Source organism: Rhyacophila brunnea, unplaced genomic scaffold (genome assembly GCF_057557595.1).
Source record: "Rhyacophila brunnea isolate RB1 unplaced genomic scaffold, BYU_Rbru_1.0 scaffold_12, whole genome shotgun sequence".
In the NCBI taxonomy this organism is placed as follows: Eukaryota; Metazoa; Arthropoda; class Insecta; order Trichoptera; family Rhyacophilidae; genus Rhyacophila; species Rhyacophila brunnea.
The window spans coordinates 33,596,759-33,614,295 of NW_028232774.1; the positions used below are offsets into that span (position 1 = coordinate 33,596,759).

The following is a 17,537-nucleotide window of genomic DNA, read 5'->3' on the forward strand; positions in this document are numbered from 1 at the left end:
TTAAGATAAGGAATAATACTAACAAATAGGCCAACCACTCATGTATTCAAATTCCTAAATAATCGTATTTTAGGTAGATAATCGATGAATAGAAAACACTATTTATTCGAAGATAAGATTGTGGATTAACTACTGATATAAAAATACAATAAAAATATTTCTACTTCAATTTATGATAGTATCATCAAGCTTCTGACATTCAAGGCGTATTGTTTTGGGTATTTTAGGTTGTTAAAATCATTTTTTTCTCCGGTTTTATTGGCGTATCTAAATCTCAACAATAGGATTCCAACTGAGTCTAATATGTTCTTAATTTAAAAACATTTGAAAGCAACGGACATTAAAATTTCTTTAATAATGCTATTCTTTTCAATTTTCTATTTTTAAATGTTATTTAATTACGTCTTCCGCCATCATAGACAATAATATGAATTTCCATAAAGAATCAGAATCGGTTCGTTCGAGATGACAGGAAATTCAGAGGCGGGGAAAAAGGGTGGGCGAGTATAATGTTTCACAATAAAATATAATTATTTTAATAGAACATTATAATATTTTAGAAATACAACCGTTTTTTGAAGATTTTAATGTCCTGAAAACCAGAATATTATTTATTAGATGCTTTTTTCAAATTAAATTATCACAATTGTCATAATCTTTGTCGCATTTTATCTCCGGAACTCGAGAGTACTTTACGTTTTAATTTGTAAAATTTTGGACCTACGTAGGTACAATCGATGTTGATATTGGTTTATGGTTTAAATATTTTTCCTATAGGTATGTTTCTGAAGTTAGTCCAAATTATGAATATGTGCCTGTTATATTATGGCTGTATCTCAGAGTCGACATGGTATCGTACCAGGGTCCATAATTCTCGACATCCGAGCTTTAACAATGCCTTCACTGAACTTAGGGGTACTTTCGTACGACCGCATTATAAACACTGTGAAACAAACGTGAGCGGTTACGTCAGACTGGTGTAGTCATGAAGAAGCGCTTCTCCCGGACACTCTGTACCCTTGTGGCACAATCTAAATGATTACGTCACCATGGCCGACTCTACCTCACCCTACAGCAGTGCTATAAAAATGGTCTACGCGCTGTAGATCTCACATGCCGAGAGGCGTGACTTTTTGCTTAGAAGTAGTAGTATTTTAGAGCCAGAAAACCTATTGTCCAATTTCACCGAAAATGTTATATCTGTCATTCCGTCTAATTCACGCTTTGATTCTATTTATGACAGAGGCCAAAACCTCTTAAACGTTAATTACATTAATATTAATGGCATGAAAGTGTCATTTTTTTTGGAGATAAGCTAGTCTGGCCCTCATTACAGAATATATTACTGTCTTTACCCTCATGATTAAGTAAAATACAGTGCTGCCACTGGATAAATGTCTCATAATAATAATTAAACTGTGTGTTAGGTGTGCTTGAAAATTAAAATAAAGGAAATTGCGCTACGCACTTCTCCATTTCCCACGCTTTGCTCAATTTTTTGACTTAATATTCATGCACCAGATGCTTTGAATGCATAAGCTTGTTTTGAACATAAATCGTTGTCAAATTCGATTCGCGATTCTTTCGAATTTCATGGTATATTGCGAATTCAGTGCATAGTAAAGTTGGCTATGACAAGTCTAACCTTTCGACGAGCATGGTCTCATTCAATTAGTTATCATAATATAGTTTTAATCCATTTTTGTACATTATATACATACTCGACTCCAATTTAATTCATCTGTGCCTACTTGTTTGTACCTACAAGGAAAGTATGGAAGTAACTACGTAAATATGTGTAAGCATAAAAGTGGGACCACACCGGCAACAAGTCGCGCGACAACTCGTTAAATTTTACGATAATTATCATAATTGCTTAAGAAATTTTACGATAATCATCATGCTTATCGTAAAATTTAACGAGTTGTCGCGCGACTTGTTTTCGGTGTGGACCCGGCATTACGCGTACGAATTTAACGTCCGTTGGGCGGATTGGTTTTCGAATACCTAACTATGACAGCAGGGTAGAGGGTTATACTGACGCGATCGCGATGACTAAGTACTGACAACCATCTGACGCCTCCGCCGAGATCTGAAAACATTCCTTACAGGCATACTGTCAGTACGTTAGTCTATAAGATAGCACTCGATACCCCTCAGTCGAGGTGGACAGTATACACCAAAGGGTGACAAACGTATGTGTTTTTTCCAGATGTCTCCCGCAGGTTTTAAATAAGACAATTAAGACCAAACAACTGGGTGACCAGTTCCTCATCGGAAATGGTGACTTCGCAGCCAAGCTGCACGGTTTTCGTTTGATAGGCCGGACGACACTCAAGATCTTGAACACGGTCTCTGGGACTGCCCGCTGATGAAATCCAGCCGAGCGTAGCTGTTTGCCAATCCGTCCACATACGGGCCCAATCGGCTACTCCATCTTGATATCAACCAAAGCCAACTTTGAGCCATTTGAAAAGTTTGATTCGTCGTATGGAGAGCAGGTTAATCGGGTTGATCCCGATTCCTCCGTAGAATAATCATCGAATTCAAATCATGATATTCAGTATGCGGATACAGAGGATACTTAACGTCACAGAGACTAGCTGATCCAGTCCAAACTTTTTATTTTTTCTCTAAATTCTTTTGCGCGAGTTGCGCACTATACTATGAGCCGAGCAAGTGCTTTTTACTCTTTTTGGGCCACACACGCATTGCACGGTTTCTTGCAGTGTGCTCAACTACTAAGGCAGTGGAAGAGCTTCCTACAGACATATGTGAGTGGATAAGATTCTTGAGAGTACCCAACCCCACCTTGGGTTGTATTGTCGATCATCCTCTCTCGGCGGTCTTCTTCGTCGTGTCGGGTATTCAATAGCTACAGTGTATCACTCCAGATGTTGGCGATGGCAACACCATTTTTCTCGGCTTGTAGGATCTCGTCGAAATTGTAGCTTACTGGACAAACTTTCCATGAAAAAAGGTACTCCATGCTTTGCATTTCACCGCACTCACAGGCTTGGTCATCGGAGAACCCCCACTTCACCAAGTTGCCTCGAGTGCGCAGTCAGTCTGTTTAGGGCTTTCCATGTACGGTACCAGAGACTGGCTCCGGGTGGGAGATGCTGGCTTTACCCAATCTTCGAGACCCTTAGACACTAGGTTCGCCTACCAAGCGGATAGTCTATCTTCTTCGAGTGGGACGGTCAGAGGTATGGATGTCGCCATAAAGCTTCTTCTGAATTTTAGCCTTGTTTTGCACATTTGATGCATGCATGAAGTGTCGCGGGTCCCTCTCTTGGGCTGCCTTTTCAACTCGGGTCACACTGCAGTGTCAAATTGGGGGGTGGCGATTCCTGAAAACATGCGAATTTTGGTGACAGGCGTGAGTTTCAAACACTCCGTCATTGGTCTTGGTGGTGATTACTGCATTATTTATCTGTCAAATTAAAATTTTATTCAGATGCTTTCAAGAAGAGAACATTTGTTAACTAATTAAATGGATTGCGAGTGTAATATCCCTGCAACGAATATACATCAGCATAGGAAGAGAAAGACGCCTTGGCGGGAAAAAAACAATGGCCGAAAATGGCGGCAAAATTCCCAAAGTCGGTTTCGCCTTTCTATGGAGCATTTCACCATAATGTATGATTGTGTTGGTCGTAATTCGCGCGGTAGGCTGGGAACGCACCCGAACGCAATTATAATTTATAAGTTGTTGCTCGTTTTGGAATAATGTGGATTGTGCTAATGCTGAAGTAATACGACATTACTAATTGAGTAATAATCTGCGACTAGATTATTTGTACTCATAAATCAGGATTACCAAATTAAACAGTATTTTTTTTATTTAAACAGTTGCCTACTTAAAATTAGATACTTACAAATAATGTTCTAAGTGTTAAATACATTTTTTTATAATTAATAATGCACTTAAAATTGCTAAATAGCCATTAATATGTAAATCAATTTATACTTAATCATTTTAATCAGCATTCATTCTGTAAATTAGTATTTATTTTGGCATTATTTATGCAGATGTTAATAAAATGGTAATACCTACTGTATTTAGTTATTGTTGGGAATAAAATGAACTTATCCACATAATATAGTCTATAATAGTAATTGTTTTGTTAGATTTATCTGTTTATGCATATAGATCAATGACGTAGGGTGGAGGTGGGCTTTTAAGATTCGACATAAAAAGTGCACATTAAACATTGTCAGGCAAATGTATTTGTTTTCATTGAACTAAGACTACAATATATAGATAGTGTTATTACTGGTTTTTAAAATTCAATTAAACCTAGACTATTCCAAGCCATAGTAAAAATTCTAAAATTATTAATGAAATATCTAAAAGTATGCCATTAATCCATACATAACTTTAGATATTTTATAGATATAAGAACTAACTTACTTACCAACACCATAATCATCATCAGCCGGGGTCAATCCACTGCTGGATGAAGGCCTCCCCAAGCTTTCTCCAACTCTCTCGGTCCTGTGTCGTTCGCTGTCACGTATTTCCGCCGAACTTTACCAGTTCGTCAATCCAGCGGCTTTTAGGGCGACCCTGTGGCCGTTTCGTACCCCTTGGGTACCATTGGATGACGGCATTTGTCCAGCGGCCGTCCTTTCGGCGAGCAATGTGCCCCGCCCATCTCCATTTCAGCTGTTTCGCAACGTCTATTACATCGCGTACTCTTGTCTGCTTCCTAACCCATTCGTTTCTCTTACGGTCCTTTCGCGTGATGCCCAACATGCACCTCTCCATGCCTCGCTGTGTGACTCTTAGCCTTTGGACATCTCTCGTGTTGAGGGTCCACGTCTTGCAGCCATACGTGAGCACGGGTAGCACACATTGTTTAAACACCCTACGCTTAAGACATAATGATAGGTCACTCTTGAAGATACTATTTAGACGTCCGAAAGCACTCCATCCCAGCTTTGTTCTTCGAGCAATTTCATCGTGCATGCTTCCGTGTATGGACACCTGCTGTCCGAGATCGACGTAGCTGCTGACTTGCTCGAGTTGGGTGCCAGAAATACAGATAATCGCAGGGTCCGAAAAACCGTTCAAACATAGACGCCCTTAGCAACCAAGGAATTTCCAGACGCTACATAAACATAATTATTGAACAGTATTATACAGTGATGCCACAGCATGCGTGAGACTCCACAAACGGTCGTGTAAATTCCCCAATAACAAACCAAGGGTGTCCGGCAAGGTGATACCATTTCACCTAAACTATTCACCGCTACTCTTGAGGACTTATTTAGGAAACTTGATTGGGAGGAAAAAGGTGTTCCAATTAATGGAGGGCACCTCAGTCACCTGCGCTTTGCAGATGATATTGTTATACTCTCACAAGACCCGAAAGGCCTCCAAGGTAGAATGCAAGAACTCGTGGATGTCAGTCAAACGGTCGGTCTAAAGATAAATGTCTCAAAGACAAAAGTGATGAACACCATAATAATATTATGTCATAATTTATGTATTCTCAATTCAACGAAAACAAATAAGAATGACTGAAAAAGTGTGTACTATTTTTATCGGATCACCCATAGCATACCTAAACTATTATGCTTTGGTTTAGGCAGGGTTTAATTGATTTTTAAAAACTAATCAGCACTACCTGCACATTGTATTCTTCGTTTAGTGTGCACTATTTATGTTCAATCTTAAAAGCCTACCTCCATCCCTCGCCAGTAATATATGTTTGATATCTTTTGAAACTAATTATCGGAATATTGATTTATTTTTTAAATAAAAAAAAACCTATTTTTGAGAGGGTACATAAGTTCGTTTGCCATTTGAAAGGCAAAACCACATTATTGACTAGAGATTTGCTACCTTCTCAGTGGAGCAAAGATAGTGAATTCCCAATGCAATCTGAATTTGATATAATAAATGATGTCTTGATTAAAATTTGAAAAAAAAATAGGAGACCTTTTTCGGTGTGCTGATTTGACAGACCGCAAGAACAAACAAAATGATAAAGTGTGGCATAAAATAAAAAAAAAAACACAAAAATCACTTGTGCGGTTTTACCTTTCAACATTCCAATTGTTATAATGACTTATTACAATCATTATTTTTACCATTGGGTCTACAGTCCGATGTGGATCTTGGCTGCCTCACGTAAAAGTTTCGTAACAGATTTTTTAAAATGAGAAATAAATGTTAGCTACTTGGTCAACCTAATAGGTCCATGCTCTGGATTCAAACACGCATTGAGGCGTCTATTTTATAACCGATAAGTTACAGTTCAATATTATTATCATTGTTGTTTTTGTGACAATAGTTGGTTAAGTTGGTTTCATCGTTTGTTTCTTTTTTGTGTAGGTCTGTCATTGTGGTGCGTATGGGGTGTCATGCTAGTGAAGCCGTATCAAGAAATTGGAAGTACATACTTTAAATTGCCGATAATTTAAAACTATTTAGGGTATCGCAATGAATGTGGTGATGTTGTATAGATACCAGAAAAATGTTTAATTTGATAATGCACGCTTCATCGGTAACAATACGTTGGAGACGTGAATGTCGTCAGCCGCCCAAAATCACCACACGTAGCACCCGATCGGTGTGTTGCAGTAAAGCAAGAAAGGTGTCATTGATTCATAACATAAAAATGCCAAATTTGAAATTTATATAGAAAATCGTTTTGAAAGTGTCAGTATATAGGTATAAGACGAAAATACATTCAGATTCAAAGAACACGCACTTACCGGAAAAAGCCGATTTTAAGGAATGTAAAAAGGTACACTCACTGCTGCAGAATAGTTTTGTGAAAGAAAAAGGAGGCCGCTCTTGCCAACAGCGACATTACATCAGAAGCTCATTGACGTCGGGCGTTAAAGCTACAGTATAAATCGAAATGACTTTATCCATCACATGTAATCGCTTCAATAATCTATGATACTATAATATATTAGTTTATAAACTTTTCACCACAATTTATTTAGCCTAATATATTAATATTAGTATTGATTCTTATTCATTTATTAGCGATTTTTTGTTAGGCAATTCCGCCTAATTATTATCAAGTATGACCATGTCGTTTTCTGCAATGAAAAAACACATGTTCGATTTTCAGAGCATTATTGTTTTTTTTTGAAATGTGAACACTTTCCCACCTGTCCACTCGAGAGAACAATGGTTTTCGAATCGTTTATACAAACAGAACGCTCCTTGCAATAGCATTCATGTCTCAAACAAAACGCCAGCACTTGAGACGAGAGATTAGCCTCGTTGATAAGAAGAGAGCAAATAATACCAAAGACAATAATACCTCCATATAAATGGTTTTCTAAATTCTTTATTAATTAAGGTATTTTCAAATTACTTGCCCAATCAGTGGTGTTATTCTGATGGTTCGTACCAGTTTGTATGAACCACTTATAAAAAAAAATAAACACCGAGGTGTAAATCGGTTATAAACATAGTAATATTAGTAATTAAGTAGTAATTTTTATAATCCCACTAATACGTCATAACATCCAACATTCTACGGTCTTCATAATACATTGAAAGTTTGTGATTTCTCGACTTTTTCGTTTCTTGAATTCAAGAATATTTATTTTCTCGAGAATTTGAGATTGATTTATTGATTTCTCGAGAATCTCGACAAAGTATCTTTATTGTTTTAACTCATTCGGCCTAATTTTATCGATTTGGCGATTCAGTTTGCGGTCCAATTTTTCTGTTACACCTTTTCTTTGTTATTGCCGAGTAACAATTTCTCAAATTCTCAATGTTGATTTTTCGAGAAATGAGAATTCATGATATTTCAGAAAATTGATTTCTCAATATTCGAGACTCACCTTTTCTGATTATTTCTCAAGAATTCTCGAGATGACATTTTTCGATTACAATCTCATGATACTGCATACTTATCGTGTATCTGACCTCTTCGATAGTCCCATTAAATTTGATCTATATTTATAAAATTAATTTATTTTTCTAGATGCAGCAAACGCATAGGTAGGTGAAGTTTACAAATACATTTTTTTTAACAATTATTTTTAGGCAGGACCGCCCCGTTCTTATGGGTTACATGTAAATTGTGCGTAAAACATTTCACCGTGACACAGTTCACCGTGAGCTTTCTATAAGAAAAGAGATGACCGCATACTATACGGTCTCCAATTTTATTATATTCAATATGAACGTTAATTGAATTTTCATAGCTGGTTTTGGCAAAATTTATGGATTCAAGAATGAAAACCTAAACTAACCTAACCTAACAAATAATACAGTATATCAGCTATTTTTAAATTTTTTTTCGCTGCTGGTTTCCTGTAAAGTGTAAACCGACAAGATCTGTGTTTTATTTAGGCATGGATTTTATGTCAGTACTATACGATACGGCCATATATTTCCGATACAACATTTCACGTTGAACTTTGATACGGCGAACTGCATGCGTGCAAGTTTCTGGACACGGTTCTTATGTGCAGGGAGGGTGTAGATTGCACGAGGGTGGCAAAAAGGTCTACCATTTTTCCATGTTCTGTTTAGTATTAAAAGTTTCACAGGCCTTCGCCTTTCGCAAAAATACTCTCTCCGCCGACCGCTCTTTATACAAGACGATTACGCAAAATAAAGTTATAATACAGTAGAATTCAATAAACGCAAAATATCAGTTGTAGCCAATTCGTAGCAAATAATAATAATATATTCCTTACGAATATGTCAGGCTGTGAACTCCCGTGGGGGTGGGTAGGCAGATTGACCGTCGCTTGGGGGCGGCAGTTACCCAAAGGCTGCAAATCGAGGAGAATCATTAGGTAGATATAGAAAGCTACATACACTTAGTAATAACGGAAATCTTTCCATTAAAAAAATCAGCTCACTAGTTGGAAACAAAATATATTAATTAGGTAAGTACTATAAAAGTTTTAACAGGACTTTATTTTTTGTCGGTTCGCGATGTCTAGTTTACTTCCGTTGTCTTTGGACGTCGCGTTCTTGGTGAACAGCAATGACATGTGCATACCTAATTTAAAATTTATCCAAATACGTTTGCCAGTCACTCGCGATTTTGGAAGTTGTCAGGTGTATTTTTAAATGTATCTATCTGAAACCGTAGACTCGCAATATTGTCCATTGAAGCAGAGATGGCATTTAAATTAGATTTAGTGGTATACCAATATATTGTTAGTAATGTATCCATACAACACATTTCTTAGATATTTAAGTCATTAAAGGATGATAAAAAGTACTGTATAAAAATGTGGCGGCATTTTGGCACTGCCCAGGGGCGCGGCATTTTGTCTAGGGACGTCACTGATGTCAGGTAGTTCATTTGCGCCACGTCGCCTTCATACATACCATACAGTGACTTACTTATTTCACTCTATTACGATTCAGCATTGCAGAATAGGGCAAGCACAATGTCGCACCACCTCCCTTGATCCATCGCCGAGGCTCGTTCCCCCCTGCCATGTGAAACCTACAGCGCGTAGGCAGCTTTTGTTGTACTACTGCAGAGTAAGGAAGGAGGGTATTACTACTAAAAATATATCGCATTTTTTAGGACAAAACAATGCATTTCTAAAGCTCAAATTACAGATTACTACATTGGCAGATTGCGTCTGGCCCGATCGTCTGCCACGACTGTCAAACTCTAGGTATTCTCTGTGGTTTTCAAGGATCGTGAGCGATCGGGACAAAAGTGGAAATTTTTCTATTATTCCGTCGTGCGATCCATTCATTAGCAGCGAAGATTGTCGAAAGCGTACGAAAATATCCACGCAAACGGTCGTTCATTCTACTGCTCGATTTCAACAACTACAAGATGGCGAAATATCAAAAGAATGTATGGACTAGGTACCACTGAAAACACGGTCCTCGTCAAAATGAATACACGGCAGTTGAAATATAGCCATACTCGCTACAATTAGTCTTAATCGATTGGCTTGGAGATTCAAGCTCGCCCAGTTATTCATGATGTAAATTAACAAGTATACAAAATTTTCTATAAATGTCAAACGGCCGCGCAAATTTCAACATATGCTCGCTAGGTTTGACAGCTCAGTTTTTTTGAGGTAAAATTGCGCGGGATTACGTTCAGTGTAGCCACCAATCTAAGAAATATCTAGTTTTTGGTCAACCTATATTTTTAATAATAGCAACACTATGTTTATTTTAAATCAACCAATCAAAAGCAAGGACCAACGCTATTGAATCATTGCGTGTAATTGCAAATAGTGTTAAAACGTTGGCCACGACGGTTGTTGGATCGGGTTGGGTCTGCGCGTCTGCCAATGTAATTAAGCCTTAATGTTGTGGGCAGATTTTGGGTTGCACAAAAGCAAACGTACAGTTTCTAACTCTGCTTGGTACCCGAAGAATGACTATCTTGCGACTGATTTAGATTTAGAATATAAAAAAAACAATACGTCATTGTATGGTCAGGAACAAAATGTTCAGAGTAACACAATAACCGAACATTATGCAGGATCGTCCAAACAACTCTGCATAATTGTCGTAACAACCCAGTAATAACACACATGATTGTATGTAATTGCATTGTTTACCAAATGCCTGACATGGCGATTAAATACGATGACAATAAGGTAAATTATTGTATATTACCGAAGATTCCATCAACCTGTATATCACGCTGTGCCTAGCTAACTGAGCTGTATTTGAGTGCTTCACAAGCATAGTGAACCAAGTCCATTCTGGTTATTTTTGTTTTTGAGCAAGCTAGGTTCAAAAATACTCGTAATATTTGAGTAAGTATTTCTTATTCTGTAAGGGTATGACTTCCCTTACGTAATAACTTTACTTGTGAACCATTTAATAGTTATAAATATTCTGTAAATATGCTTCCTTTACTACCCGCCACGTCTCCATGAACACAATAAAGACTCAAACCAGATAAAATTAACTTACTTACCACTTGGGTCTGTTTCCTATTCCAGTCGGTCTATTCTATACTTATCTACCGCTAAAGTGATAAAATGCTAAATATTATCAAACTTAGGGTAGGTTTGTATCAAAGTATTAGTAGTTACTTATTGTAACAATTACAATAAGTTGGTTGTAATTATTGTTGCAATAAGTGCTATATTTTAACAGCATCAAGAGAGGTGCTGTTAACATATAGCATTTATTCCAACAATTACAAACATTTTATTGTAATTGTTACAATAAGTGCTACTACTTTGATACAAACTTACCCTAAGTTTGATAATATTTATCACTCTAGCGGTCGATAAGTATAGAATAGACCCGACCCACAGGAATCTTTTACTAATATTTATTTTATAGGTTTCATTAAATTGTGCTTGCTATAGGATAAGTCACTAAGGCCAGTCCATCCATTCTGTGTGCGCACGTATTGTTTGATGATTAATGATTGTGAACATTACGTCGATGGGAAATAATGATACAGCAGGTCAGCTGATTCAAGGACGTCCATTTGTCTTCTTCCGGTCGTTATAATGCGATTGTATTTGGAGAGGATTTCCCATTGAAAAAACATATATTTAAATGCCTTGGATAATGCAAAGTCGATAGAGGTACATGGAAAACTATTTGAAAAATTTGAAGAGTCAAGATAACAATTAATTAATTGGTACTCAAATAAGTATACTTCCTTGTAATTACATTATATAATATGTAGAGGGAACAGACTCGACTTCTGAGATGGCGTATTATCTCTTTTTTCTTTTAAGATTAGATCCCAGACATAGTACTATTTTGCCACGTTCGATCCTAAGAGGATCATATGGGCCTACACAGAGTGGAGGTTGTAATAACAGATTTTATTTTTACGAGAAATGGATGTTAGCCACTTGCTCAACCTATTAGGTCCATACTCTGACTCCAAACACACATTAAAAAATACTATGTGTATTTGCCAGACCCAGGATATTCTGCGATTTCATAACATATGGCGTAGGTAAACATCAGGAAAATCCAATGCGTCGATTGCGGGATAGATTTTGCTGAATATTTGCAAATCGTGTACAAGTAGTTGTAATAATAATATGATTTTATCGTGATTTTGAAGCTGAAGAATAAACCATTCATAATTTTATTTCGTTAATCAAAGTTACGTGAAAGTCGTTTTAAAATAATTAGGCACGAGGAAGTCCATGACCTCGTCGTATCAGTTAATTTGTATTGCATCACTTATGGCCTGTCGCAGGATGACCCCTTACTATGACGTAAGAGAAGATATGACCCCTCCTGTAGTGCAGTAGGAGAATAATATTTTGACGATGAATGTAATGACTAGAGACCGGATTATATGCATTTGCATATTTAGCCCATTCTCACCGGTTATTGCATATTTTACATAAAATCTAGTGATTATGCATATTTCAGCTATATTTACAATATTAGATAGATAGATAGTGCAGAGGCTATGGCAGTTTGTCAGTCCAAGAAAGCATTTAACGCTTCTAGTATAAAAAAAAACATATCTGTTATTGGCACTCATTTTTTCCACATACCTGCGAGAATTAAAAAGCTTGAAACTCAAGGTTTGGCGTTGACTGAATCTATTCAGTTAATGAATAAAATCTGCCAAATAAACTCCTCATTGTCAGAGGTATTCCCGCGTAAACTTAGAGGAAAGTTTGAAAATCTTCTGAGGAATAACCCTGGCTTTGAACCTTTGTGTCAAATTGAAGTTTTATTAATAAAACGGGTGAACTTTTGCCAGAAACAATAAGTGCTAGCATAGCACCCAAATTCACATACTGCCCAGTTAGGTACCTCAGTGGATGTGACCTTACCACAATGACGTCCCGTGGGGGTAGGCAAATTGAGCATTACTTGGGGGCGCCAGTTACTCGAAGGGCAGCAAATCGAGGAGAATCAATAAATATATATAGGAATATGTACATAAACTTAGTAATAACGGAAATATCCATTTCCATTAAAAAAATTAGCTCAATGGTTGGAAACAAAATGTCCATACCTATTAATTAGCATAAACGGTTTAACAGGGCTGTATTTTGTCGGGTTCGCGATGTCTAGTTTACTTCCGTTGTCTTTGGACATCACTCCTTGATGACCAGCAATGACACGTGCAAACTTCCGAATTATATTTGAATTATAAGTAGGTACATACTTAGGTACCTAATTAATTTAACAAAATATTTTTGCCAGTGATTCGCGAGTTTTGAAAGTTGTCAGGTATATTTTTAAATGTATATGAAACCGTGGACTCCCAATATTGTCTATTGAAGTGGAGATGACATTTAAATTAAATTTTGTGGTATATATTTTGTTAATAATGTATTTCTTAGATATTGAAGTCATGAAATAATAATACAAAATAATGTATAGTGGGGTGGCATTTTGACGCTGCCTAAGGGCGGCATTTTGTCTAGGGACGTCACTGCCTTACTATCAAACATTTGTCATCGTCTATTTCATTTTGAAATAAGAAAACTATAATTAGTATCTTTTCATTATTTAATGATAACATAATGTTGCATAATAACACTTTTCATGCATGTTTTGAGCCTTTTTCATGCATATTTCAAGATTTTTATATTGCATATGATCCGGTCTCTAGTAATGACTAATGAGTACTTAAAAGAAGACCAAAGCATATAATTTTCACAACGAATCAGAGATTGAGTATTTCTTTGTGATTCTCAGCTAAATATAATGCATTTGTTCAAGTTGAAGAATGGCAATGGTAGAGTGTGATATATACTAGATAGTAGATTACATCTTACTTGTTGGACATGCCTGGTAAATATAATTTCAAATGGTCTAAATTGCTGGATGATAATAATATCATGTATTGTTTCTTATAGTTAGTCGGGTACTCAATTCTGTTGATATTACGATCGCGTGTATTAGTTTCACATTATGAAACCGTTTACAGAACGATAATCGCTTCGGAGGTCTGTCATTGAACAAGTTTTTTACAAGTCATTTTTTATTGATGAGCACCACAATACGCGGATCGGAGTGCCTTCATTATTAGATTCCATGTCAAGGTGTTTTCGGAATTATATAATAGTTTTTTTTGCGACCGAATGATTTAGGTAAGTCCAGACATAATCGATATTTTTTTACGACCTGTGGATACAAAACCAAACTAATATCCAAGACCACTCGTTACGTCGATGTTTGTAAGATATTTTGAAGCTTTGTAGATTTGCCGCGGCCATTTTGGTTGATGTTTACAAGCATGGTCAGTTACGAACTAGTGACAGGGGTTACTTAGCACAAAAACACCCCAAAAAGATGAACACATTATTTTTTTTAAATTTGCGATGGAAAATGGCATGTTCTTAAAAATGAAAATAAATATATATTAAACATTACTTACACGACTTGGACCTGTGACCGCTGGATTCCCGCAAGTGTGCTTTTACAGTTAAGCTACGGACATCCTACTTAATTACGACAATTTTAACTAGTAGTCCTTACATGAAATGCTTAAATATCCGTCGGCTATCGTATCTAGTCGATATGTTAAATATTACATAGAATGTTATAATACATTCTCAGATCTTGTGCCTTATTCGTTGAATAAAAAAAAAAAAAAATATATTTTTTAACTTTGACAGGTATTTAAAATATGCTCTATAAGTACCTACTACAGTTTGCTTAAACATATTGTCCTTTATGTTTTTTTTTTAATTGTATCCTTTTCTGTTTATAGGTATATTTGTAAAATCGGTCGGTTGAAAATATATTTAGCGATATTTATCTACATCACCATGTTCGATCATTAGAAGATCATAACATGGCCTCCACACAGTGAAGGTTGAAAAGCTGCGTATTTTTATAAAGTTTCCTGCGGTGAAGTTATTATTTTACGATCATAATATAAAATAAAAAATACCAATATTTTAATTCATTTAAATTATTTAAAATATAGCTTAATTAGTCGTTTTTAAAACACTTGTCGAATAAAATATATACTTACTTTAAAAAAATGATCTAGTTTTTGAAGCTCTAGATTTCAGAAACAAAAACACAAACGATATATTTTTTACAGCATTGAATTCATCATACATTAAAAGTATATCAGGAACCCTGAAGTTTTTTTCAGTTACTTCAAAAGTATATAAAAAAGATAATATAATTTACATTGTGTTAATTTGGTGCGGCGTACATAGTTTTCACAAGTCTTGTAACGTGATTCATTGTACCTATTAGTTCACCCCTCAGTGGCCCCCATGTGATAAACACCAATTTTAATAAAAATGCATACCTATATATCTCACACAATATATTAATGACAATATAATTAATTATTTATAGTAAAATCAATTTTATATCTAAATTTGTACGATTAATTCATAATTAAGGAGTATCAGTAATTAAGGTTCCGGGAAAAAGAGAATCGCGTTAAACTTTACTCACCGAAAAACGTGATAACATTTCTAATTAACACAAACAAGGAGTGTCATTATTTAAATTACATTTTGACTGCTGTTAGCATAATATTATTTTTCTGTCGGATAGAAATGATTTTTGGTGTCACCAAAGAAGGAATCGAGATTTCCAAGCAAAACTGTCCAGTTATAATAATTATTAGGCCACTCTTCAACCAATCTCCTCGCAAAACGAGTTTCATCCTATTTTCGCAATCACTGTCGGCTTAATTTCTATTTTTTTGTGACGTTTTATGCCTGATATAATTTTATAAGAACCATTTAATATCTCAACCTAATATTGTGTTTATGCAAAAGAACCAATGACATTAATACGGAGAAGCATCTGGAAAAAAAATAACCCTCACTTTTTTGTCGGTTCTGCCGAATGGCATAATCTGTTCTAACGCCGTTACAATAAAGGTGATATTGCTATAAATTCCCGATGCTTTTTGTCGGGTCTGCCTAATGGGTCGAACGGGTTCTCTCAAATGAACATTGACACTAGAAACACTGTTCTAACGCCATTACAATAAAAGTGATATTGCTATAAATTCCCGATGCGTGATATCGCATAATGGAAATTGCGTGACGTCTACCTATACATGTGCGAATGTCGCTATGCGCGAATTTACTTGCTAGCCACTGTATTGAGTGCGTTGTTCATTGATAATGTCATTGGCAAGAGCATATTTGACCAAATCCGGAATCAGGTAGGCTGTTTTAGGGTTCACCATGAACTGTTTGTAATTGTGATTGTATCGTAAACCGATGGCCGCATAAAATCGGGATGAAATTCATGTCTAAATAAAAGACTTCAAAATATCGGAATACAGTGGGAAGACAGAAGAAAATATATAGTAGGAATACAATTAGTTATTAACCGATATTTGATAGGTACTAAAATATGAAATTAATGTTATTATACAATATAAAAAACTTGGAACCTTACTGTCCGCAATGCTCCACGAACACCGTGCCATTTCGACTATCTCTCTCCGGTACGACAGATCACGGTGAACTGTGAGACGGCAAAATGTAATACGTACAATTGAAAAGTAATCTTTTAGTTTATTATACATTTTGAAAAAGACAATATTTTGAATTGTAAAAATAAGTTAAGTAAATTCAATTGGAATATATTTTTAATAAAGTGAGTATCATATATTATTATAATATATTATTATTTTATCACTCTTAGAAGATACACGATCTATTGAGGCTGCGAATATATGTGATGAATCACATTAAACTGGTCTCAATTAAACTAACAAATAATCAAAAGGTAGTGAAATGTCGACAGCTTCTATGGTAGAGAGTTCTGGTATCTTACGAAGTGAGAACAACCGTATACCTACTGATAGTACTGAGGTTCGAGATCGGATACTTATGGCAGATACCATGCGGTGATATGACCAATGTAAAGAAGCGACGTTGAATCTGGTTCGGCCACGTACTGCGGATGATTCAAGAGTCTATCTCGCCTACCTACTGATAGTACTGAGGTTCGAGATCGGATACTTGTGGCAGATACCATGCGGTGATATGACCAATGTAAAGAAGCGACGTTGAATCTGGTTCGGCCACGTACTGCGGATGATTCAAGAGTCTATCTCGCCTACCTACTGATAGTACTGAGGTTCGAGATCGGATACTTGTGGCAGATACCATGCGGTGATATGACCAATGTAAAGAAGCGACGTTGAATCTGGTTCGGCCACGTACTGCGGATGATTCAAGAGTCTATCTCGCCTACCTACTGATAGTACTGAGGTTCGAGATCGGATACTTGTGGCAGATACCATGCGGTGATATGACCAATGTAAAGAAGCGACGTTGAATCTGGTTCGGCCACGTACTGCGGATGATTCAAGAGTCTATCTCGCCTACCTACTGATAGTACTGAGGTTCGAGATCGGATACTTGTGGCAGATACCATGCGGTGATATGACCAATGTAAAGAAGCGACGTTGAATCTGGTTCGGCCACGTACTGCGGATGATTCAAGAGTCTATCTCGCCTACCTAATGATAGTACTGAGGTTCGAGATCGGATACTTGTGGCAGATACCATGCGGTGATATGACCAATGTAAAGAAGCGACGTTGAATCTGGTTCGGCCACGTACTGCGGATGATTCAAGAGTCTATCTCGCCTACCTTTTCTGGATTC

At 36.4% G+C, this 17,537-nt stretch overlaps 1 protein-coding gene across 2 annotated transcripts in view; it reads left to right on the top strand.

Annotated features, from left to right (window-relative positions):
- Rhp (GTP-Rho-binding protein rhophilin) overlaps window positions 1-17,537 on the top strand; it is a 270,103-nt gene that overhangs the window by 28,924 nt on the left and 223,642 nt on the right. The gene's annotated exons all lie outside the window — the stretch shown is intronic.